The sequence below is a fragment of the Marmota monax genome, unplaced genomic scaffold (assembly GCF_021218885.2).
Source record: "Marmota monax isolate L192 unplaced genomic scaffold, Marmota_monax_Labrador192_F-V1.1 WCK01_AAM20220418_F8-fsc00021, whole genome shotgun sequence".
Taxonomy (NCBI): domain Eukaryota; kingdom Metazoa; phylum Chordata; class Mammalia; order Rodentia; family Sciuridae; genus Marmota; species Marmota monax.
The window spans coordinates 19,652,800-19,676,934 of record NW_026695228.1 but is presented as its reverse complement, the minus strand read 5'-3'; the positions used below and the strand labels follow the sequence as shown (position 1 = coordinate 19,676,934).

Here is a 24,135-nt window from a genome sequence, read left to right as displayed (position 1 = left end):
ATTTTTGTTAGATGCCACCCCATGCCATGAAAAAGGTGGGACATTTGCTCCAATTCTCCCACCCCAATCCCTACCCCCATCCCCCACCCCTTCTCCCATTCACTATTGTGAGGAGATGTGGTTGGTCTCAGGTCATTTATTGTAGAGATGTCCAAGGACACTTTACCCTCCTGGACCCCAGGATTTTTGAAAAATTTTACTGGGAAATAAAGTTGGAAACCATAAGTTTTTCTAATTATTGTCAATGATCTAAAATAGGAGTCTGTTTATACTTTATTCTAAAAAGCAAGGAGAACCCACAAGGGTTTCTGAGCAGGAGTGTTGACTCACATTAGGTAGGGAGGCCAGTTGGGGAGAGAAAAGGCCATTGACAAAAGGCGGATATGAATTGATATAGCTTTGGATTTGCCTGACAGGAAATAAAAGGCAGGGACAGGTGCCAGAGACACTGCAGGAAGATTGGGTGAGGATTAAGTGGATACCAGGGCCTGAAGACAATTCATCTGTTCATTGGACAACTGTTGGAAGTTCCTTCCCTGCTCAGTCTTTTGAGCCTCTGGAGGTGATGACTGAGATGGCCCATTCTTGGCCCTTGGAGGTTTTATAGTTCTGGTGGGGAGGGTTGGAGATGGGGCAGGGTACCATGAAGCGGGTGACTGGAGCACCCTGAGAAAGAGGAAGGGCAACAGTGAAGTAACAATGACAGGATGGAAGTTAGAGGTCCCAGAACTTAACCTAGCCTGAGAAAGAGCTTTCTAGCATTTTAGGAGTCCAGGAAAGTCTCATTATGATCCCAGAGCCCTGGGATCTGATTGCAAACCTGCATTTTCTGGATTCTGAGCATTTTCCAGCTTGAAGTTTTAGACACTTTTCCAAGAAGACCCAGGGTGATTAAGATACATCTCTGAAATATCCACATGAATTATTCTAACAGCTGCTGCTTGCTGGTTTTAGGAAGCTTAGTTGTTTCATGCATTGCTCAAGTGTTTTCACATGCTGGCTCTTCTGGCAGAGTTGGGTATTCCATTGAGAGTGGGGAGGGGTTGTGGCCACAGGAAAGGTAGAAGTCTTGGAGATTTGGACATTTGTATAAAAAGATTTAGCATCTGGCTGATGATCACCAAGTCCTTGTTGGGGTCCTGATTGGGGAGCTTAGGGATGGGAGTAAGAAATCAGATGGTTTAGGTGGGAATGTCATCACCTACTGTGAGAGGCCGTCCTAGTTGGGTCTGGGTTGTCCCCCAGATCTTGTGTCCTTTGTTATCTTCAAAATCCCCTTGCTATGTCAGTGGCTAGAAGACCTGTCTTCTGCCCTGTGGTCCTTCTACCCTGCTCATTGTCTCTTGTGGATGGATGCTTAGTGCTGTCCTGGTGGTAGGGCGAAGAAGGGCCCTGGTTTGTTCCTGTTATGTCCTGAGTTGTGGTTGGTATGTGTACAGTCTCTTTGGAAATGAAGATAAAAATTGGTCCTGGTTAATGACCCAGGCTGGGAAGTGCTTGTCAAATCCTTTAAGCCCCTTTTCTTGGCTTATAGATTGGCAGCAGGGACTCAGAAGTGTTTTGTCAACTGTTTTAGTCAGCTTTTTCACCGCTATGACTAAAAGATCTGACCAGAACAATTTTAGGATAGAAAAGTTTATTCGAGGGCTCACGGTTTCAGAAGTCTTAGTCCATAGAAGGCCGGCTGCGTTTTTCAGGGCTCAGGTGAGACTGAACATCAGCGGGAGAGTATGGCAGAGGGAAGCAGCTCACATCATGGTGATCAAGAAGCAGAGAGTGAGAGAGACTCCACTCTCTAGATTATATATCCCATAGCCATACCCCCAATTAACCAGTTCCTCTAGCCACACCCCATCTGCTTCCAGTTTCCACTCAGTTAATTCCATCAGGGATTAATTCACCGATTGGGTTAAGACTCTCAAAACCCAATCATTTCTCCTCTGAACCTTTTGCATTGTCTCACATGTGAGCTTTTGGGAGATACCTCACATTCAAACCATAACATCAACAGAGGGCAGATAGTTGGTTGTACACACGGGGGGCACACTGAATCCCAGACTTCAGACAGGGCACTACCAATGATACCCCCACTCGACAGATAGGAAAAACAAAGCTCAGAGAAGTCAAGGGAATTGTCCAGTGTCATTTTTCAAAAGGTGAGGACCAGTCATTGAATCTGCTGTAGAGTCCACAGTATGTGTGGGTGTGCATAATGGGGCTCACTTCTCTGGGAATTTCATGAAGTTCTTTGAAGGGGTAAGTAAGCATGTACTTAGGAGTCTTGCGCCTGTGCTGATCCTTACGTCTTTGCTCAAGGAATTTTTTTACAGAGCCTTGGGAATGATTAGCCCTAGGATGGTCTTATAGTCAGATTGTTCATGATATGGCAGTTGTTCAGATTTCAGTTTGGGCTTGAAGATAGCTGACCTGGATTTGGATACCCATTTGACTTTTTTTTTTTTTTTGTGTGTGTGTGTGTGTGTCTGAGGATGCAACCGATGGCTTTGCAGAGGGCTTTGTATGCAAAGCCCTTGCTCTATACTGAAGGAGAGTAAATAGGGGAGCTTGGGTGTATCACTGAGGTACACATTAGCTCCCGGACTTGACTTCTTAACTGTGTGACACTGGACAATTCCCTTGACTTCTCTGAGCTTTGTTTTTCCTATTTGTTGATTGGGGATATCATTGGTAGTGTCCTGTCTGAAGTGTGGGTATCAGTGGCAGTACTTCATACGGAGTGTGGGTAATAAAGGCAGTACTGTTATAAACTGAGTAACGGCCGTACCTTGTGTGATGTGTGAGTGGTAACAGTAGTACTTAGTTCTGTGGTTGTGAGGATTAAATGAAATCAGGCATGTGAAGAGCTGGCACCTTGCCTGGCACCAAATAAAGAATTCAATAATTAGTAGCCACTGTTAAACTCTCCCCCTCTTAGTAACAAAATCTCTTGTCAACATTAAAGATGATTTTCTTGATGTCCCCAAAGTTTTCGTTAAGTGAGCTTTTCTGTAACATTTTGAGAATGTGTATGCCTAGTGGTAATTTTCTCAGTGAAGGATCAGGGGAACGCCTGATCAGAGCTGAAGAACACTCATGAGGAGGCCTGGATCTCTTGGAGCCCTGGCAGTACTAAGGGTCTGGGAGACAGAGAACCTGGGTCTCAGGCTAGGTGTTGGTGCTGGTGTGATCGATAGAGCCTAGGTATGTGTGATGTAGCTGGAGGCAGAGGATGGGATGGGATGGGGGGGGCGGGGGAGGACAGGGCAGCCTGGGGCAGTGAAGTGGGCTTTGTTGGAGAAGGAATTGATGGGGAATTCTTTGCAAGGCTGGCCAGTAAAGACAATTTGCAGAAGTGAGTGAAGAGTGACCACTGGTAGCAGACAATGTAGACATGTCCTCTACCCCTGTTGCCTTGCCCCCTTCTCTCCTCTTGTACCCTGTGTGGTCCCCTTGTCTTCCCTTGTGGTCTTTGCAGGGGATGCCTTACTTGTGGTTGAGTTATCCAGGCAGGACTATGCTTCAGAGACACTGGGGAGAGATGGACTTTGTGGGTGTTTGGGAACCCGATCACATAACAGTGCTTCTTTTTATTATTATTATTTAATTTTTTTGTTGTTGTTGATGGACCTTTATTTTATTCATTTATTTATATGCTGTGCTGAGAATCGAGCCCAGTGCCTCACACATGCTAGGCATGTGCTCTACCACTGAGCCACAACCCTGGCCCAACAGTGCTTCTTTGGGATGCACTAAATTGTCAAAAAATGAAAAGAAGTATGGAGGGCAGAGTTTGCTTGTGTACATGTGCACCCACGTGCGTGTACTTGAGTATGTTCACGTGTGTATACGTGTATTGGCTCCATGTGTAGGTAAATATGCATATGCATTGAGGCCTTGTATATGCGTTGATGTTTGCCCACGTGCATTGGACTCATGTTTGCATATAAACGACAACCCTGTGTGTTTGTCCATGTGTGCAGGTGTTCTATCCTCATCCTCTGGAGTGGAGTCTGACATGTACAGTCATTTTGTTGTGTGCAAAAGGAAGAAAGATGTGCTAGTCCTCCTTGGATGTGGGTTTTGTGTGGCAGTCTTACTTTTTGTGGGCCCTTGGCTTTCTCTGGGGGTAACTCTTAGATGTAGGTAAATTCCATGGAGGGCACAACCCAAGGCTTCATAACTTTCAGATTTTTTTTCAGAATGTCTTATTTTAAGGCTGATATTCAAGTGAAATTTGCATTGCATCTTATAACTCATCAGTTTTAGTACTAAAACCTTGCAAGGAAAGGCCCAAATGTATTTCCAGACTTCAGTTCTCCTCACCAACTATTCTGGAGTGAGCATTTTGGTATTTCTGTTTGGCTGTTCTGGTCCAGGTATCTGACCCGGCAGTATAGTTTCTTCCCTTTGCTCCTTAGATGCTGGCTGTTTGGCTATGGCAAGCAGAATTCCTCCCAGCTGGCAGAGCTCTGTCCACATGGCAATTTCTCTGCCCAAGCCTTGGTATCCTTCTGTAATGCTGGGGACTCAATGGATTGTGAGGATTCAGTGATAGGGTATGTCTGTATATAGGGCTGTGGGAAACTGACAACAGAGAAGTTGGGTATCCAACTGTCATCTCCTCCTTGCCCCATCTAAGACCTCAAGGAGGCTTTGCTTCCTTCAACTTCAGTTTACCCTGTAAAGCTTGGGGTTGGCAGTGATGAGGAGAATTGAGTTCTGTGCAAGACCCTCTTTGAGGAGCCTCTGCTGTTTCTGGCATTCTGCTATCAAACTTTTATTGTCTGTTGTTAGGACGGCATGGAGTTGATTCACACATCCTTTAAAAAAAATTTTTTTTTTGGAGTGGTACTAGGGATTGAACTTAGGGGGGCTCTCTGCCACTGAGCTGCATCCCCAGCCCTTTTTATTTTGAGACAGGGCCCTGCTAAGTTGCCCGGGCTGACCTTGAATTATGGGTGTATACCACCATGCCTGGCTCAGTTCTTGATTGATGTATACTGCCAGCCATGATTTACTGATAGATGTTGCCGTTGTTAGTTTCTTATGATTTAGCTTCCTTCCTTCCTTCCTTCCTTCCTTCCTTCCTTCCTTCCTTCCTCCCTCCCTCCCTCCCTCCCTCCCTCCCTCAAGGGCACTCTACCACTGAGCCACAGCTCTGGTCCTTTTATTTTTTATTTTGAAACAAGGTCTCACCAAATTGCTGAGGCTGGCCTTGAACTTGCAGTCTTCCCGCCTCACCTCCTGAGTTGCTGGGGTTACAGGCATGGCCATCACACTTTTTTCGTGTATGTATGTCTGGGGCCGCGGGAAGGGAGAGAGAACCTGAGGGCTCAACACTGATCTACCAACCCCAGCACTTTGCTTTGTAGCATTTTAAAGTTTGTTGTGCAATTTTTGTGATGGCTGTGGTGTGTTGTCAGAATTTGTAGCAGTGATGAAACATCTAGATTCAGTTCATTGGTCTGGACCTGGAGCAAGTACATAGGACTCTTGGGCTTTTCCTGGGCTGAGGTCCCCCCTGAGCTAGCCACATGGTCTTAGTCTGTGCCATGGCATGGTTTGGTTTGTGGATGGTTCCAGTCAAATCTGAGAATTTACTGGATCATGTTGACTGACTTGGCACCTGATGGTCAGAGAATTTGAATTCTGCCTCTTAGCAAAGGAAGTGTTTGGTCAGACTATTGTAGATTGTTTTGTAATTGAAAAGTGCTTCCCACCTTCTTAAAGGTAAAACATTGTGTCAAACTGGGTTTCTAGAATTCTGTGTAATAGAAGGCAGGATTGTTGTAGACAGGATAGGTGTAGAGGATGGGGACAGTGAGCCCCATTAAAGGTACTCTCTTGTCTTTAACTGGATGTGGAGGTGTCTGAAACATTTGTGAGTGGATGACATTGACCTGACTGCTTGCCTGGGCGGTTCCACATTTGAATCAAAGTGGACCCTTGTGTATTCTATATATTGCCAGCTTAAATAGACCTCACTCACTTGTTCTCTGTCCTCCATTTGCCAGCTCAGAGGATTCTTGAGGATATAGGTGGCAGAGGCCACCCGAGGATATAGGTCTGTCCAGCTGCAGCTCATCAGAGAGCAGGCATCCAGTCCCAGCCTCCCAGGAAGTATTGGAGTGTCACATGGGCATTTTTCTTCATAGAGGTGGGGGATTAAGGAGGAAAACTGGCTTCTCTAGGCTATGGATCTGCCTGTATGTTTCTTTGGTTGAATTTCTACAATCCTAGCTGTTAAATATACAAAGTGGTCAGTCCTGGATGGGGGGGATATAGTTCAGTGATAATGCTCTTGCTTAGCATACATGAGGCCCTGGGTTTGATCCCCAGCATTCATGCACACAAAAAAGGTACATTACAAAGTGATCAGTTTCATTTTGGACAGTACAGGAATAAGTGCTATGAACTTCCCTTGTGGTTTTTGTTTAAATTTCAGGTTTATGACATTCTTTTCCTATAGGCCCAGGTCTCCATTTGTGTGTGGTGGGAGCAGAAGACAGTACTTCCACCACAAAAGTGGTAGAATAGAATACACAAGGGTCCACCTTGATTCAAATGTGGAACCTCCCAGGCAAGCAGTCAGGTCAACAGATTTTGTCAGCAGCCAGCCTTGTCCCAGGAATGTGCCTCCCATTTTTTAAAATATTTTTTTTTGTTGTCAGTGGATCTTTACTTTATTTATTTATATGTGGTGCTGAGAATTGAATCCAGTGCCTCACCCATGCTAGACAATCCTCTACCACTGAGTCACTATCCCAGTCCCTGTAACACTATTTTCTAAGGGCGCTCTTGAAGAGCAACAAGCTTTTCCTTTTCCCTTCCACAGGAAAGTATTCTCGAGAGAAAGATACTTGTTTTAGTTAACTTGTGAGGGAGAACCTTCAGTAGGTTACCTTATCAAACTGAAGTTGGTGCCTTACTCTCCATGACCACCTGTTTGAAGAAGGCTATTGAGGCAGCTGCTTGGGTGGGGAAGTAAACGCTGGGTTTGGCCTTAAGTGTAGTGCTGCTCTTGGAGAGACTCAGGGTAATTCACTGGTCTCTGACCAGCTGGTAAATATGCAGATCAGGGTTGGTGCCTGTGTTGTCAAAAAGTGGCCACCCCTCTCCACAGTGGGGAGAATATACTGAACTGGGAACATGGCTCATGATCTCAGGATATTCTGATGACCAGGCTCAGGATCTCTCTGAGGCAGCTGATGCTTGCTGTCGTTGGTGAAGAAAGGATTCTCTCTTTTCTGTCCAGTAGCCCATGTGAGAGGTAAGATATTGCTTTTATAAAAACCCAAGAAAACTTGCCACAAGAATTGAGTGGCTGGAGGTTTTCTTTCTTGGCACAAAATGAGCAAAATGGCAGCCGACTATAAGGCTAATATAGGTGGGTAAGATTCTGAAAGTTGTAATGGCTACCTGGGTGGCACATTCCTGGGGACAAGGCTGGCTGCTGACAAAATCTGTTGACCTGACTGCTTGCCTGGGTGGTTCCACATTTGAATCAAGGTGGACCCTTGTGTATTCTATTCTACCACTTTTGTGGTGGAAGTACTATCTTCTGCATTTGGCTCTTTTTGTGATCATCCCTTGAAATTTTTCTTTTTTGGTCCTTGCACTTCATCTAATCTTCTCCCTAGTCTTACCCTCCCCCTTGTTAGAGTCATCCCAGGACTTTGTGTTTTGTAGGTACATGTTATGCCAATATACGTATGTCAATACATGTTTTTTTTTTTTTTTCATTTTTGTAGTTATAGATGGACCGCACTCATGCCTTTATTTTATTTAATTTTTTTATATGGTATTAAGGATCAAACCCAGTGTCTCACATGTTGCTAGGCAAGCACTCTGCCACTGAGCTACAGCCCTAGCCCTACACTTGTGTTTTCAAGCAAGACTGCTAGCTTGCGAAGGCAAGCTAGATGGAAACCCCAGATGGTCATATTCACCCCTCTCCTTCTTAATGTAATCATATGTGCTTACCAAGTGCTAATTGGGGTGCTTTGAGCATTTCCAGTTTGAAAAGATAGGCAAAAAAGCACCTGCCATTTTGTGCAAGTTGGGTACCTCTTGGCTAGGAGTTGGGATCACTTACTTAGGGTTTTGTTTTCCATGTAGCATCTGTGTACTCGGCCACATGAGTCCAACCATGCCTATATGATAGACTGGCTTTGTACTTAGAACTTAAGGGAGGGAATGTAGTCAGTGTTTTCCTTTCCAGTGATGTAGACTGGTGGGGGCTCTATTCGGACTGGTTGTCTAGTCTCCCTTTTCCGGAGCTGGATATGACAGAAACTCAGGACACCCCTAGTGGGGCTATGTAAGGGTCCTTGAGTTTAGCTTATGTACTAGGGAGTGGATTTGGGGCAGGCAGTGATGTTGCTGGTTTCCACTTAGAGGAAAAGTTTGTGCCTGCCAGGAGTGATGGTGCACACCTGTATACCCGGTGACTCTGAGGCAGAAGGATCACAAGTTCAAGGCCAGCTTCAGCAACTTAGTGAGATGCCAGTTTCATAATAAAACAAAACTGGGTGGGGGATGTGGCTCAGTAGTAGATCACCTGGGATTCAATCTCTAGTACCACAAACAAACAAACATGTCCAAGTCAGATTGGTCATCTCCACCATTTCCCCTCACTGGCATTCCCTTGGCTCATTCATGTCTATGAGATGAAGCTGGAACAGGTGTTTTGTCTCCAGGAAGGTAGAGTGCTTTGGCAGCTAAGTGCTGGGGTCAGACATGTGAAGTTTAAGGTGTTTGAATCCTGCTTTTAACTTGCCATTCAGTGTTTCTAGTGCCTCTTGTTCCAATTTATTATTTGTACTTTTGGGAATTGAACTGAGGGCACTGTACCACTTAGCTACATCCCCAGTTCTTTTAATTTTTTTAATTTGGAGACAGGGTCTGTGTTGCTTAGGGCTTCAGACTCCTGAGTTTTCTGGGATTACAGACATGCACCACACCGAGTACAGTTTATTTGGGAAGTGAAAAGGGGGGCCTGCTTTGTATTGAAGCATGTGAGGACCATAGCTGGGCAGAGGGGTAGGATTTAGAGCCATGCTTGGGCATTGCAGGATAACTGTCCCAGGGACTTTGTTCTGTACATGTGTTGGCCCCAAAGGGTTAAAGTGATACATGTGGCTCTTTCTTGAAGACTTTCAAAGTGAAATAATTCTGATTTAAATGGGCACATATTGTGTGATCACATCTATATGGAGTTCCTAGAGCCATATTCATAGAGACAGAAAGTAGACTGGTGGGTGCCAGAGGCTGACGTAGGAGGGAACAGGGAGTATTTCATAGGTATAGAGTTTCAGTTTTACAAGATGACAAAGTTCTGGAGATGGATGGAGGTGATAGTTGTATAGCAGTGTAAATGTTTTCTTTTCTTTTTTTCTTGAGAGAGAATTTTAGTATTTATTTTTTAGTTTTCGGTGGGCACAACATGTTTGTATGTGGTGCTGAGGATCGAACCCAGGCTGCACGCATGCCAGGCAAGCGCGCTGCCGCTTGAGCCACATCCCCAGCCCATAAATGTTTTTTAATGGTGCTGAAATTTACACTTAAAAATGATTAAGATGTAAATTTTATGTGTATTTTACCACAATAAACTTTAAAAAATTTGGAAATAATCTGCGTCTTTATAAGAACATATATTCTATCCTTCAAGTGTTAGCTTAGGAAGAAGGGATAAAATTGCTCACATTGATAGTTTATCTTGTGCCAGGCATAGGGAATTAAAGAAGATGCATGAGTTCTAGAAGGCTCATTGTAACATCATCTTGGGAGCAGAGCCTTGGAGCACAAAGATTCCATGGGATTTATTCCGGTCTCTGGAGGAGCAGGGCCTGGGTATACTTCCTCTGGCTTGGTGGGTGACCCTAAGACCTCTAAAATCTTCAGTGGATTGAGGGAGAGCAGCATCAAGGAGCATTTGAGGTGTATGTTCTGGTGTACTGCTTGGCGATCACAGGTATTTCACGTTTTCCTTTAGCTATTTGTCAGTGAGTTCTCTTAATATGACACATGTTGGTATTTATATTGAAGGGGAGTCAAGGAAGATAGAGGGAAAGTTTTTCCTCATATATTCTCACAACACAAAATACTTTTGTGGTCTAAGATGTGTGGGTGATAACCCCCGCCCCCCGCCACGATGACCGCCAAGCAGGTAGCCATTTAGGAACAGACACCAGCTGGTTTTCCTCTAATTCAGTTCCATGTTGACACTCTCCACCTGGAGGCAGTATCAGATTCCACATATTCTCAGTTCCCCAGTGTTGCTCCCCATGCCCATCGCCAGCCCCAGGTGGTTTTCTCTGTTCTTTGACTGTAAATTGGGGTTCATGGGCCCTGCCTCTGGTTTGGTTAATTTGCTCACAGAACTCTAACATTTTACTTGTATTTATTGGTTTATGATAAAGGGTATTATGAAGGACGTGGATAAAGAAGCACATGCTGTGAGTCATGCTACGAAGGGCAGGGAGCTTCCATGGGCTCCCTGGGTGTGCCACTCTACAGGAACCTCCACTTGTTTTCCTATCCAAAAGTTCTCTGAATCCTGTCCTTCGAGTTTTTTTTTTTTTTTTTTTTTTTTTTTGAGGCCTCGTTAAATAGGCATGACTGATGATGTTCTTGGCCAACTGTGATCATCTCAACCTTTCGGCCCTCTCTAGAGGGTAGGGATGAAGGTCCCAACCTCTAATTCTGGTGACTAGCCATTCCCCATATCCTCCTTAAGGAATGACCTATTTGCTGCTGGCTATCAGTCAGCTCATTAGCATACAGCAAGAAACTATGATTTTGGAGATCCTAAGGATGCCAGCAAATGAGGTATAAGAATAAATGTGTATTTGTGGCTCAAGCGGTAGCGCACTCGCCTGGCATGCGTGAGGCCCGGGTTCAATCCTCAGCACCATGTACAAACAAAGATGTTGTGTCCGCCGAAAACTAAAAAATAAATATTGAAATTCTCTCTCTCTCTCTTAAAAAAAAAAAAAAAAAAAAGAATAAATGTGTATTTCACAATATCATTAGGAAACACCAGTTTCTAGATTTCTCATTACTAACAGAGAAGATATTTTCTCACACTGTGCATCCTCAACACTAAATAAACATTATATAGAGTCTCAGAGACATTAGTTTCTGTACATTTTAAGTATAGGGGGTTTTTATGCCTCCCCCCATTTTGGTACCAGGAATTGAAACCAGCAGCACTTAACCACTGAGCCACATCCCCAGCTCTTTTTATTTTTTGTTTTGAGGTAGGGTTTCTCTAAGTTGCATAGGACCTCACTAAGTTGCTGAGGCTGGCCTCAAACTTGTGATCCTCCTGCCTCAACCTCCCAAATTGCTGGATTTACAGGCGTGCCACCAAGCCCAGCCAGCTTTTATGCGCTTTTGCCCAGGCAGCTGCTGGCAAGGGAGGGTGGAAACTCTAGAAGAAGCATCCAGGTAGAAGCTGATGTATTTTGAGGAAGAACATTTAATTCTAGTAGGAAAAGTACTAGTAACTTCTTTTGTAGATCCTGCCCGGTGTCAGGGCTCTTGGTCTTCAGAACGGCCTTGAGTCATGAGGGGATGTCTTAAGGTGTCTGGACAAGCAAACTAGTTCTCACTAAAGGAGTTGGAATTCATTAACTGTCAGGAGAGCTGGGGGCTGGGCAGAAGATGTTTAACCTTTGGGTTGGTTTGGTGGCATGATAGGAAGGAGGCCTGGAATGCTGAGAAGGGAAGAGCATGGTGGTGTGATGGTGGAGGCAGAGCCTTTTAGAGGGGAGAGGGCAAAATTCTGATCCCTGTGAAGATTGGTTTTAGGGTAGGATACTAACTTCAGGAGTCAGAAGCAGGGGAAAGGGGGCGGGGAGTGGAAAGCATGACCCCACTAGCACTGGGGCAGCTCTCAATTATCATTGGTGATGAGGGAGGAGGTCCTGGGAGACTTGGGACCTCTGGAACCTTTAGAAGTGCCAGTGTGAGATGTGTAAGCAGGAGCTGTGCTGCTCAGGGAAGCCATGTACTCAGGCACTTGACCTGGGGCTGTGGCCTTGCCTATCTCTAGTTTCTGCTTCCTGGTTATTAACGTCCTTCTAATTAAGGGAAATTTATATCATTATGTTTTTTTTCTCAAGTCTGTAGTGGAAACATCATGGTTGGGTATTGACAACACAGAGGGTGCCATTTTACCCTTTGCTCCTCCTCCATGCCTATCTGGGTGCTGGATGAGGAGATGTTCAAGAGCCCTTGCTCTGTTGGGACCTGTAGCCTTTGGGGGACAAACCTGGTGGGATACTTGATGTCAAATAGCAAGTTTCAGCTAACTGTAAGTTTCCATATTTGAAGTAATGGGACAGTAGTGCATGGTGATGGATAGGTCTGGAGGGGAGGGACTAGCTTGGGAGGGCTTGCCTGAATAATGTTGGTACTTGAATCTGAAGGATGGATGGGAGAGAAGGGAGGGAGGGAGGGCTTTGTGGGCATTGGTAACAGCTTGTGCAAAGCCCAACAGTGGAGGCAGGCAGAGTGGGTCTGAGGACTTGACAGGAGGTGAGGTGATTGGAGCCATGAACTTGATGTGTGCACAACTAGGTATGTGTATACAAGTGTATCTGGGGCTAAGACAGGCAGGGCTTTGAAGGCCACTGTGAGGTGCTGTGAGCATTGGGGTTTTAAGGGAATTAAGAAGGGGTGTGTTGGCTCTGTGAGGAGTAGACAATCCAACTGTTATCAAGGCTTTGGTTACCTATAGCTGAGGGAGAATAGGCCAACCAGGGGCCTCAAGGCACATATTGACTGTGGTCCCAATGGGCATCTGGGAGTAGAGACTGGCAGTCTGTGGCCCCCCAGTGCCAGCTCTGGTTGTCAAGGATGGGCTTGCGTGGCTGTCTGTCAGCTCCTTGGCTCTCTTGAGATTGGTTCTTCGCATTTGTAGTCTGTGGAGTCAATTCTCCGCTGCTCTGTGGGACACAGGGTTAATGAGGCTCTGTGCCTTGGAGAGAACAGATACTGTTTATGTCCTCTGGGACCAACCCAGAGCCTGAGCACTGAGATGTGCTTCTGCCCTTTTTTTGGGGGGGGAGGGGATACTGGAGATTGAACTGAGAGGTGCTCTACCACTGATCTACATGTCTAGTCCTTGTAAAAATTTTCATTTTGAGACAGATCCTTGCAAGTTTCTGAAGATGGTCTCAAACTTGTGATCCTCCTGCCTCAGCCTCCCAAGTTGCTGGGATTATAGGCCTGTGCCATCATGCCTGGCTTGTCCTGACTAATCTTGTCAGTGATGTTCTGTGACCAGGGTCACTTTTGTCTCCTTACTGAGCAGTCCTTTTTAAATTATTTTTTAGTTGTAGTTGTAAACAATACCTTTATTTCACTTATTTATTTTTATGTGGTGCTGAGGATCGAACCCAGGTTCTCATACTTGCGAGGCGAGTGCTCTACCGCTGAGCCACAACCCCAGCCCCCTTTTTAAAATTTTTAATCCACTTATTTATTTATTTTAGTTGTTGATAGTTCTTTATTTATATGTGGTGCTGAGAATCAAACCCAGTGCCTCATACATGCCAAGCAAATGCACTACTGCTGAGCCACAGCCCCCATTTTTTTAAATTTTATTAATTGTAGATTGATAAAGTACCTTCATTTATTTTATTTTTTATATGGCGCTAAGGATCACACCCAGTGCCTCACACATGCTAGGCCCTCAGAAGCCCTTTAACAGATGTTCAGCCCAGCTTGTCAGGGGTGAGGTTTTCTCCCGATCATTCAAGATGGAGATACTGTTTTTGATTTTCAGGCCTTAGTGTCTCTGTCACCAATTCTTGACTCTGTCATTGTGCAGCAATAGCAGCTGTAGATTAGAGTGTACTGGGCATGTCTCTGTCCCAGGAAAACTTAATTTATCTAAATAGGTGGCAACCAATAGTGTGCTGGTCCCCATGTTAGAAAACTGAATCTGGGCTGGGGGTGTGGCACAGTGGTAGGGCATGTGTTTAACTTGAAGAAGGTCCTGGGTTCCATCCCCAGCAGCAGAAGACTTATTAAAAAAAAAAAAATCTTGTGGTCCAAGCTAATCCTTCTCCAACTGGCTGGCAGGCGGGCACTTACTGGAGCAGCATGACCTCTGAGCTTCCTTGAGATGCTCTACTGTTTCCTTGCTTCAGTTTCTCACTTTCTGGTAGAACCAGGTAGTTCTTCTCCTTGAGAATTTGGCAGTACAATTGATAGGACCATGAGCAGAGAGGTTTCACGCTCAGGTGACTGTTGTTTGTGCAGAACAAGTGAATTTTGTGGTCTGGAAGAGGAGCAGGGGAAGGTAAACATTATGGTTGGGTTTCATCTTGGACTTCGTTGGGCCTAATGTCATGTACCCAGGATTGGATGGAAGTCAGGGTGGTAAATATTTGGGTATAGGCCTGGTTGAAAAATTTTAGAGATAGTAAAAGCATTGGTGAGTTCAGGTACTGGGAAGAGAAAGGAGGTATGCTGCAGCTTCTGTATAGCCTGGCCTGGTGCAAGGACAATGGGCTCTCTAGGTGTACCTCATAGAGCCCACGCTTCCCCACCAAGTGCCTATGGCCCCAGACAAACCATCCTGCAGTGGCCATGGGCATATCTCTGTTACTGGAGCTCCCCAGGGAATAGCTCAAGTCTGGCCAGTGCCTCCTAAAAGGGAAGCTGTCCTTTGCTTGCTTGGACTGGAGGGGATAAAATGGCAACAAAGAACTTCTGTTACCCAAAGCACAGTGACTTGATTTCATGTAAATCACCATGGCTACCTTCTCATCAAGTGTGATCTTCCCTTAGATTGAGAAGTTGTGTTGGAGTGGGTTGTGGGTTAGGGATGTGAGAGTGCTTGAGTGTACATGTGTCAGTAAGTGACGTACCCAGGTGCAGGGTCAAAGCCAAACCATAATGATTTATCAGGGGAGCAGAAGAGTCTCTTAAGAGTTGGTAATTGTGTACTTAAGGGTTACTTGATACTGTTTTAAATGTATGGGTTGGAAATAAAAACAGTAAAAGCTCTCTGAACTCAGCCAGTGTGAGGTAGATGGCAAAACAGTGCAAATGATAGATCAGTGAAAAGCGATTATAGTTCATTTTCAAGAAACGCATCTCATTCTAAGAATGCTAAGTGATCTTAGTCTTGGTGCTTTTGTGAATTTTGCACTAATATGGAAGGGGCTGCTGTCATGTGCTTCTCAGATTGGGTCCTTCTGTTTTAGTTTTACACCTTCCCCTGTGATTTATTTAAATATTTATTGAGCACAGTTGTGTGTCACAGTTCTGGGTGCTTGAAATAAAATCAGGCATCAGACAACCCTGCTCTTTGTGGCATTTACACTATTGTGTGAGAAAGTCCACAGACACAGTAGCTGTGTTGTATAGAGTGTGGAAAGAGAAGGATCAGCGTAGGAGTATAGTTAGCAGGTTGGCCCTCCACAAGACACTGGAGCAAAGACAGCAACTGAGGGGACACGAGTGTCAGCCACCTGAAGGTAGGATGGTTGAACCAGAGAGCTACTTAGTGCAGACTTGCAACTAACTCCAGGACAGATACATATACAATCTCTTCTGAAAAAATGGAAGCGCTGGATATATACTGTATAGTTATATTTTTAAAGGTCCTTTACTATTTGGAATGCAGATTAAGGAATAATTTTTTTTTTTTTTTTTTTTTAAGATGTGGTTACTTTGTTGTCCAGACTGACCTTGAGCTCCTGGGTTCAAGTATTCCTACTGTTTTCCAGCCCCCCCCCCCCCCGTAGTTGGGACTACAGGTGTACACCACAGCACCCTTGGAAGAGTTGATTTTAAAATGACAGTTGCTGGGATTTTGTTTAAAACATAAAAACAAAAAGCCCAGTGGAAAGGTGCCTGGTGTGGGAGATATGGGGCATGGTCAGGAGGCTAGTAGGGCTGGAAGAAGTCAAGGATGGGGTGGGTTGATAGGTACCCAGTGGGCCTTCGGGGTCAGGAGGGGACAGAGTTTCATGGTGAATGAACTTTTATTTTGGGGGGTGGGGGTTGTACTGGGAATTGAACTGGAGGGCACTCCACCACTGAACCACATCTCCAGCCCTATTTTGTATTTTATTTTATTTTTAATATTTATTTTTTAGTTTTTAGGTGGACACAATATCTTTATTTTTTTTAATGTGGTGTTGAGGATCGAACCCAAGGCCCCGCGCATGCCAGGCGAGCGTGCTACGGCTTGAGTCACATCTTTTGTATTTTATATTTAGAGACAGGGTCTCACTGAGTTGTTTAGCACCTTACTTTTGCTGAAGCTGGCCTTGAACTTATGATCCTCTTGCCTCAGCTTCTCAAGCTGCTGGGATTACAGGTGTGCGCCATCGGGCCCAGCTGTACTGAATGAACTTTTTTTTTTTTTTTTAAAGAGAGAGAATTTTAATATTTATTTTTTAGTATTTGGCGGACACAGCATCTTTGTATGTGGTGCTGAGGATCGAACCCGGGCCGCACGTATGCCAGGCGAGTGCGCTACTGCTTGAGCTACCATCCCCAGCCCTCCTGAATGAACTTTGAGCTAAGGACTTGAATAAGCTAGTCGAGTTTGGAAGTGCTTGTGCTCGGAAGTGCTTGTGCTCGCAGGGAGGGGATACATGATCATTGGTAGTGTGGGAAGTGGTTGGAATTCCAGATGTATTTGATGGGAGTACCAACAGGATTGCCTATGGGATGAATATTGGGGGAATTTCAAGAGGGCAATTCTAGATTTCAGTCTGGTTAACTGGAAGAATGGATTTGTCACAAACTGGGGAAAGCTGTAGTGAAGTTTGAAAGACTGAGTGAGGTACCTTAAAACTTGCATATTACACTATATCCCCTGGTGTACTGTTATGTTGTGATTTTTGTGTGTTTTGTGGTTGCACAGAGCCCGGTACTTGGATCTTTGTTGAAAATGAGTTATTCCCACATGAGTGGATCTGTTGTTTGTTGATCTTGTTTCTGTGTACATATCACACTGTCTTAGTTATTGAAGCTTTATGGTAGGTCTTGAAATCAGGTAGGGTATATCAAATTTGTCCATTTTTCAATGTTCTCATTATTCTAGGTCCTTTACATTCTTATATACTTGCTTTTTGTACATGCTTGGGATTGAACCCAAGGCCTTGCACATGCTAAAGCACATGCTTTACCACTAAGCTACACCCTCAGCCTTTACATAAAATTTAGAATTTCAATGAAATTCCTATCATTTCTACAAAAAAGTCTGCTGAATTTTTTTTATTGGGATTATGTTGAATTTATAGATAAATTTGGGAGAGAAATCAATATATTCTAGCATTTCTCTCCATTTAAGTTTTCATTATAATTTCTTTATCCTTATGTATTTCACATTTATGCTAATGTAAATTAATTTTTTTAAGACCTTGAGTTCTGGTTGTTACTAGTATGTAGAAACAAAGTTGACATTGTTATACATATGAGGGCATTGTATGTCATGACATGGACTTACAATGGGACAAAATCCATCATAAGTTGGAAATATTATAAAAATAAAAAATGCAGCCAGGTGTGTTGGTGCATGCCTGTAATCCCAGTGACTCAGGAGGATGAGGCAGGAGGATCACAATTTCAAGGCAGTCTCATCAACTTAGTGAGACCCTGTCTCAAAATAAAAAGGTAGGGGATGGATGTGGCTCAGTGGTAAGTGCCCCTGGTTTCAATCCACAGTGACATAAAAATAAAATAAAAAATGCATTGAATCTATTTAACCTACTGAACAAACATCCTACCTTGATAATATGCCACACTGTAGTATCAGTTGTTTCCTCTGTTTGTTAAAGGACCCATAGGGAGTTGCAGTGTGTGCTGCTACCTACCATTTTGAGACAGGCTTAAACTGCACATCACCACCCCAGGAAAGGTCTAAATTCAAGATTAGAATTATGTTTTTCTACTGCATTGGTAGTGTTTCTATAAAGTTGGGGGAAAAAGTTGCTTCTTGTAAAGTTGGGGAAAAAAGTCAAAGCATTCTAAGATGGTGGGAATAGTATGTTTTAACCTTAGTAGTCCTGTAATGAAGCAGGTGCTTGGCAAGTATGGGTTCTGGCTTTGGAGATTTTCCACTTCTGCAGTAAAGAGGCTTCATTTTAAGTGTAGAAGAAACCTTTGGGTTTCCCAGACTGAATGGAGCCAAAAAGAATGGCAGAAAGTACCTCTCTTGTGAAGCTAGCCTCCTGGTGTCTATGGTCAACCCTGGACCTCTTTTAGGAGGGTGCCTTGTGTTCTTTTGTTCCTCTTTCCACAGAGTTCACTGGCATTTGCTCTCATCCTTATTTTGCAGGTTTTTCTGTAGGAGTGTTTCTTGCTGCCCATGAGCTGTGAATTCCTGTGAACCCAGTTTAAAAATAAAGGTTTCGTATCAGAGAAAGCTCCTGGTAGTCATATGGGTGCAAAGAATGACAACAGAGGTGATGTTGACACTATCTGTCAAGCTACAAGGAACAGGACTAACTGTTGGGAGTCTGGGATTTGGCCAGTTCACTAGGTTCAGCCTCTGGCCCACAGCCCTGGATGTCTGACTCCACAAACCAGGAGTGGATGCCCTGGGGCTATCCTGTCTCTGTGACCTTGAGAGAATTCCTGAACATTTTTCTTCTGATGCTGGGGATGGAATCCACAACCTTGCACAAGCTAGGCAAATGCTCTGCCACTGAACCAGACATCTACCCTTTTAAATGTTCCTGAGCCTTAGTTTTCCTGTCTGTACAATAGGCAGCCCCTTCCTCCCTGGGCAGTTGTAAACCCTGTAGATATAACCCCTGAGGTTAGAGGTAAAGCTGCTTCTATCTGGGGAGGTGAAGTCTGTCCCTACCCAATCACATTGTTCTCCCATCTTTCTTGAGGACAAACCCAACACTGCCTGGAATGGTGAGTGACTTTCTTGGGCCAGTGCCTAAGAGGCTACTTTTGGATAGGATTCTTGAGTGAGCTCTTAGCTCTACTACCTGTGTGCTCTGTGATCCTGGTAAATCCATATACATCAGATCCATTATCTATAAAATGGGCATGATCCTGTAACCTACCCCTAATGTTGTCTTGGGGATTTAGATCTATATGGTGTTCAAGCATAGTATCAGGAACACACTGTTAAGCATCCATTAAATGCTGGGTTAACAGCAATTATTATTTCTGTTATTAATGTCACTACTGTTGTAACAAAAATTCAAACCATTTATCTGAGCATTCAGTATGTGAAAGGTAGAAATAATTTAATTTCACATGACTCTTTACCACCTTCACATCTCCGTTTATAGTGGTGAAAACAATGCCTGGAATGATTGGTGTTTATTGGCTGTCCTCATATTGGTTCATACCTTGGAATAGATAGAAGTTTATTTCTTCAGCTTGCCCCTGTTATGGAAGGCTTTTCCAGTGGTTGGAGATACTTTTTTTTTTTATGGTGCTGGGGATGGAACCCAGGGCCTTGTGCATGTTAGATAGGTAAGTGCTCTATCATTGAGCTGCACATTTTGTCCTGGAGACATTTTAAATTGCCAGTATATTCCAGAATCCTTCCTTGGGAACTCAGCATTTCTTTTTTTGTCCTTTGGTTTAGGTTGGTCAGCACATTGATGCAAGTTGTCTTTTGACATAGCTGTGGCCATGGCCAACTGGTAGGACCAGTGCTTCTCGTCCTATACCCTGAGGCCAGGTGAGTGCTTGGGGTCTGGTATGTGTGGAATGAAAAGCTCTGACTTGTTCAATGGGCCTCAGTGAGCTCCTTGGGCACTTTTAAGTAAGCACTGCCTCAGAAACTGACAGCCACCTTCTAGAGAAGACAGGAAGGCATGTTGCTGTGGGATTGCACTCTTTGCTGTCTCCATCTTACCCTTGAGTTTGTGGGTAAAGATAACATTCCCATTGGTCACTGTTTTTGAAGCCTGGTCCTAAATAGGATGGTCCCGCTCTCTGTGAGGATCAGAGGTAGAGGATAATTCCAGCCAGATGGCCTTTGCCCTCTGGCCATTCCTGCAGTTTCCCAATGCTGCTCTAAACGTTTAAGAATTTTTCCTTAATCACTGTGCAGTGTGGAGCCTTGCACTGGTGCTTGGATCTGTTCCCCTCACCCTACTCTGTGCCTTGTGGGAAAGCTGATCTGGCCTTCCCTTCAAGGACTCTTAAAGTGGAGTCCAAATCCAGCAGGTCATATCCTGACACCTGCATGGGGTTTTCTCTGTTACCATCAGGACTTGGCAGTAACATTTTGGCTCAGGGTCACCTACCTGAAAAATAATATAGAACTGAGCTGGGGATGTGGCTCAAGCGGTAATGCGCTCGCCTGGCATGCGCGGGGTGCTGGGTTCGATCCTCAGCACCACATAAAAATAAAATAAAGATGTTGTATCCACCGAAAACTGAAAAATAAATATTAAAAAATTCTCTCTCTCTCCTTTCTATCTTTAAAAAAAAAAAAAAAGAATATAGAACCGAGATGTTTTAGAATATTGTGGGCAACTTGATCACCTCCTGGGTCAGCTGCTTCCTTTTACAGATTGCAGTGCACCCAGTCCAGAGTTGGCAGGTAACTTGCCCAGGGGCTTATCCCCACTCTGGTGGTGTCTTATTGGCTGCTCAATGTTGAGAGCTGGTTTCTCTGACTTGCCTGCTGTGCTGAGTGTGGTATATGACAAGTGTTGAGGTCAGTTTTGTGAGGTTTCAGCTCTTATCTGCCTATGGCAAGAAGATATGGTCAAGCGATCTGGTATTAGGAAATCAATTCTAAGATGCTCTTCTGACAAAACCAAATTCTCCTGGTGTTGTTTTTTTTTTAAACAATGCTTGGGGTTGAACTCAGGGTGTCATGCATGCTATATCACTTAAAGTATATCATTCACTCATTTAAAGTATATAATCTCAGTGCTTTTTATATGAGTCTGTGTATACACTGAGGAGTAGTTCAACTGTCACCACACTAGTCATCTCCCGCCAAAGAAACTCCATACCTATCAGAGGTCATGCCCCATACCTCCTTCCCTAGTTCTTGGTAACCACTAATCTGCTTTCTATCTCTATAAGTTTGCCTGTTCTGGACATTTCATATTAATGAAATCATGCATAATATGGCCTTTTATATCTGTTTCCACATCTGTTTACAGGTTCATCCACATTGTAGCATCTATTAACACTTCATTTTTATGTCTTGTTTCCCATTCATTCATGGATGAACATTTGGGTTGTTGCTACTGTTTGGCTGTTGTGAATAGTACTGCATTTACCAATCATGCACATTTTTGTTTGAATGCCTGTATTCCATTCTTGTTGGTCTACTCCTAAGAGTGGAATTGCTAGGTCATATGTTAGCTCCATGTTAAATTTTTTCTGCAACTGCCAGATTGTTGTCCATGGCAGATACACAGTTTCAGGTCTCCCCAACCCTGCTTAGGGATTCTTTGGAGACAAGGACAGATTTGAAGTCTATGCTGGTTACTTGGAGATAGTTGAGGATCCTGCTGTGCTGTCACTACTGTTTGGGTGTGTTAGACATTAATATTATATAGAATGAAGAGAAGGACCAGAGATTCAGAGTCTTGAAACCATGTACCTCTCAGAGTGTTTGTGTTATAAAGTTTATCTCCTTTGTTCAGGGAAAAGCACCTGCAGCTTGCTCCTTTTTAAACATCCCAAGGTATTGTCTGAGGGCAGTGGGGCTCACTTAAAGTTCTCCAAGCACGGGCACCCCTGCCTGATCTTGGCCCTTTATTAACTCATAAGCACATGTTCTGAGCCTCAAGTACTGGTTGAATGCATAGTGGCAACCTCCCTCTTCATTTTAGAGCTGGGAAGACACAACACAGAACATTATAAGTAATCAGTTTGGGAGCTCAGAAAGAAACTTCTAGAGGCCATCTCAGGTTTTCCTTTAGGCCCATCCTCTTCCCTGCCAAGTGCACGGAGGAACTTAATAAGAAAGGACAGAGTTTGTGAATAGTCATGGCTTATGATGCTTAGTGTTAAAACAGGCAAAAGCCACCATTGGGTAGTATTTTTTTTTTTTTAAAGATTTGTAAATTTGTGCATTTTTTGTTGTGGTATTTAAGGCAGCTTAGCATACAAATTGATTTTAGGTTTTCTCCATAGAATATAAGTTTGGGCATGTCTCTCTAGCCTATATCCACTTTTAGTTGAAGCTGTGGTCTGTGGTCAGCCAGGCCCTTATTTATTCCTGCCTTGCAGGTCACAGAAGGGGAAAGGATAATTGTGGTATGTCCAGCAGCTCCCTTCCATTCCTGAAGCATACAGATAGTCCACACACAATACCCTACACATGTTCATGTTTATTTCATTGCACACAGACTGTCTTTTCAGGGTTGTGGATGTGATGTTTGCCCCTGAATTTCACTTGTTAGGAGCTTTGTTCATTTGGTTAGGGACACACTGCTCATGTGCTAAAAGGTGGACCTTGTGTTGGGTGTTAGGTTCAAGTATAGGTGTGACTTGAAAAGCAGATGCTTCAACAGAAAAAATAATGCAAATGACCCTTGACCAAAGTATGAACAGTACTCAGTCGTTCAGATAATAAGAACAATGTGTGCGGGAAAGTCACCTGGGAAAACATCCAAAGGTGACCACACTGTCCTAGTGGAGGGAGTCAGGCACTGCTGCAGTTGCTTTGGGGATTCCCAACTCCTCAGAGGGGATATGTAGTATCTAGCAAAACCACATACCGGGGGCTGCGGATATAGCTCAGTTTGTAGAGTGCTTGCTTTGCATGCACAAGGCCATGGTTTCAATCCCCAGCACCACAAAAACAAAACAAAAACAAACAACAAGAACCCAAACCACACATGTGTTTACCCCTTGCTCCAGCAATTCCACTTCTAGAAATGTTTCCCCAAGATACACTGTCTAAAATAAGAAGTAATTGTGACAGGTTTATTTATTAACTACACTTGCAACTAGCAGAACAGGATGGCAGAGATGTACTTTCCTTCAGGCTGGGTAACTGATGGAGTAAATCCATCAGTGGGTGTAATTGAGACCCTGAGTGAAGGGAGGTAGAGGGACATCTTTATATGTTGTGGTGACAGGATTTCTAGGTGAAATGACAAGTGGGGAAAAAAAGTAAGGTGAAGGAAGAAGTGATGCAGTGTGCTACTACTTAACCTAATAAAAAGTTGGGGGTGTACTGTCATTTGTGTATTTGCATATATATATATATATATATATATATATATATATATATATATATATACCCCCGCCAAAGGAAGTATAAACTAGAAATGAATCACATGATCACTTCCAGGAGGAGCAGTGGAGAGATCACTAGGATTCTGAGAGACTTTTATATGTCTTTGTGGCCCTATGTGTGTATATTTTGTTTAATTATAAAACTAAAGCTCATCAAGTGGTAGTGGCAGCAGTGGTGGCAGCAACAGACAATCCCTAAAAATCATGGACAAAATTAAATAATTGAATCTAGGTATATATTAACTATGACTCAAGCTATTAACTGATTTCTCAGAGAGGATTTATTTCACACAACATTAAATGTTTTAGTGAAGTATATCTTAAAGACAAATAGGTATTATTATTTTTGTGTGTAGGGATAGAACCCCACCTCACACATGCTAGGCAAGGGCGCTCTATTACTGAGTTCTACCCCCAGCCCCAAACAGAAATTTTTTAAAACTCTTTTTCAGAATTATGGTTTTAGTTTCAGGGTCACAATACAAACATTATTTCTGTTGTATGTTATAGGAGAAAACTTTTTTTTTTTTTTCCCTTTGGTGTACTGGAGGATCAAATCTAGGGCCCTGTGAACTAGAGCAAGTGTTCTATGAAGCTATAACCCCTGCTGCCACCTGTTCCCCGACTTGGTAATTCTGTTTTGAGACAGGGTCTTGCCAAACTGCCCTGACTCAACCTCCTAGTATCTGGGATTTCATATTTGTATCCCAAAACCTAGCAGTAATGCTCACACATAAGAATAAAAAAATTCAACATAAAAGAAAACATAAATACAAAATAACAGTATTTAGGTAAAACAGAATTAGATTGAATTCTAACCCATGCACAGTGGTGCATGCCTAAAATCCTTTAACTTGAGAGCTGAGGAAGGAGGAATCTGGGAAATTTAATGAGATCCTTTCTCAGAAAAAGGGC

At 43.7% G+C, this 24,135-nt stretch overlaps 1 protein-coding gene across 13 annotated transcripts in view; it reads left to right on the top strand.

Moving 5' to 3' along the window:
• Gatad2a (GATA zinc finger domain containing 2A) overlaps positions 1-24,135 on the top strand; it is a 110,486-nt gene that overhangs the window by 25,481 nt on the left and 60,870 nt on the right. For 8 of the 13 annotated variants that reach the window (XM_058576535.1, XM_058576533.1, XM_046436797.1 and 5 more), the window contains exon 2: positions 19,589-19,684. The exons of the other annotated variants lie outside the window; for them this stretch is intronic. The gene's annotated coding sequence lies outside the window, so the exon portion shown is untranslated. The remainder of the gene's footprint in view (positions 1-19,588; positions 19,685-24,135) is intronic. 13 annotated transcript variants of the gene reach the window in all.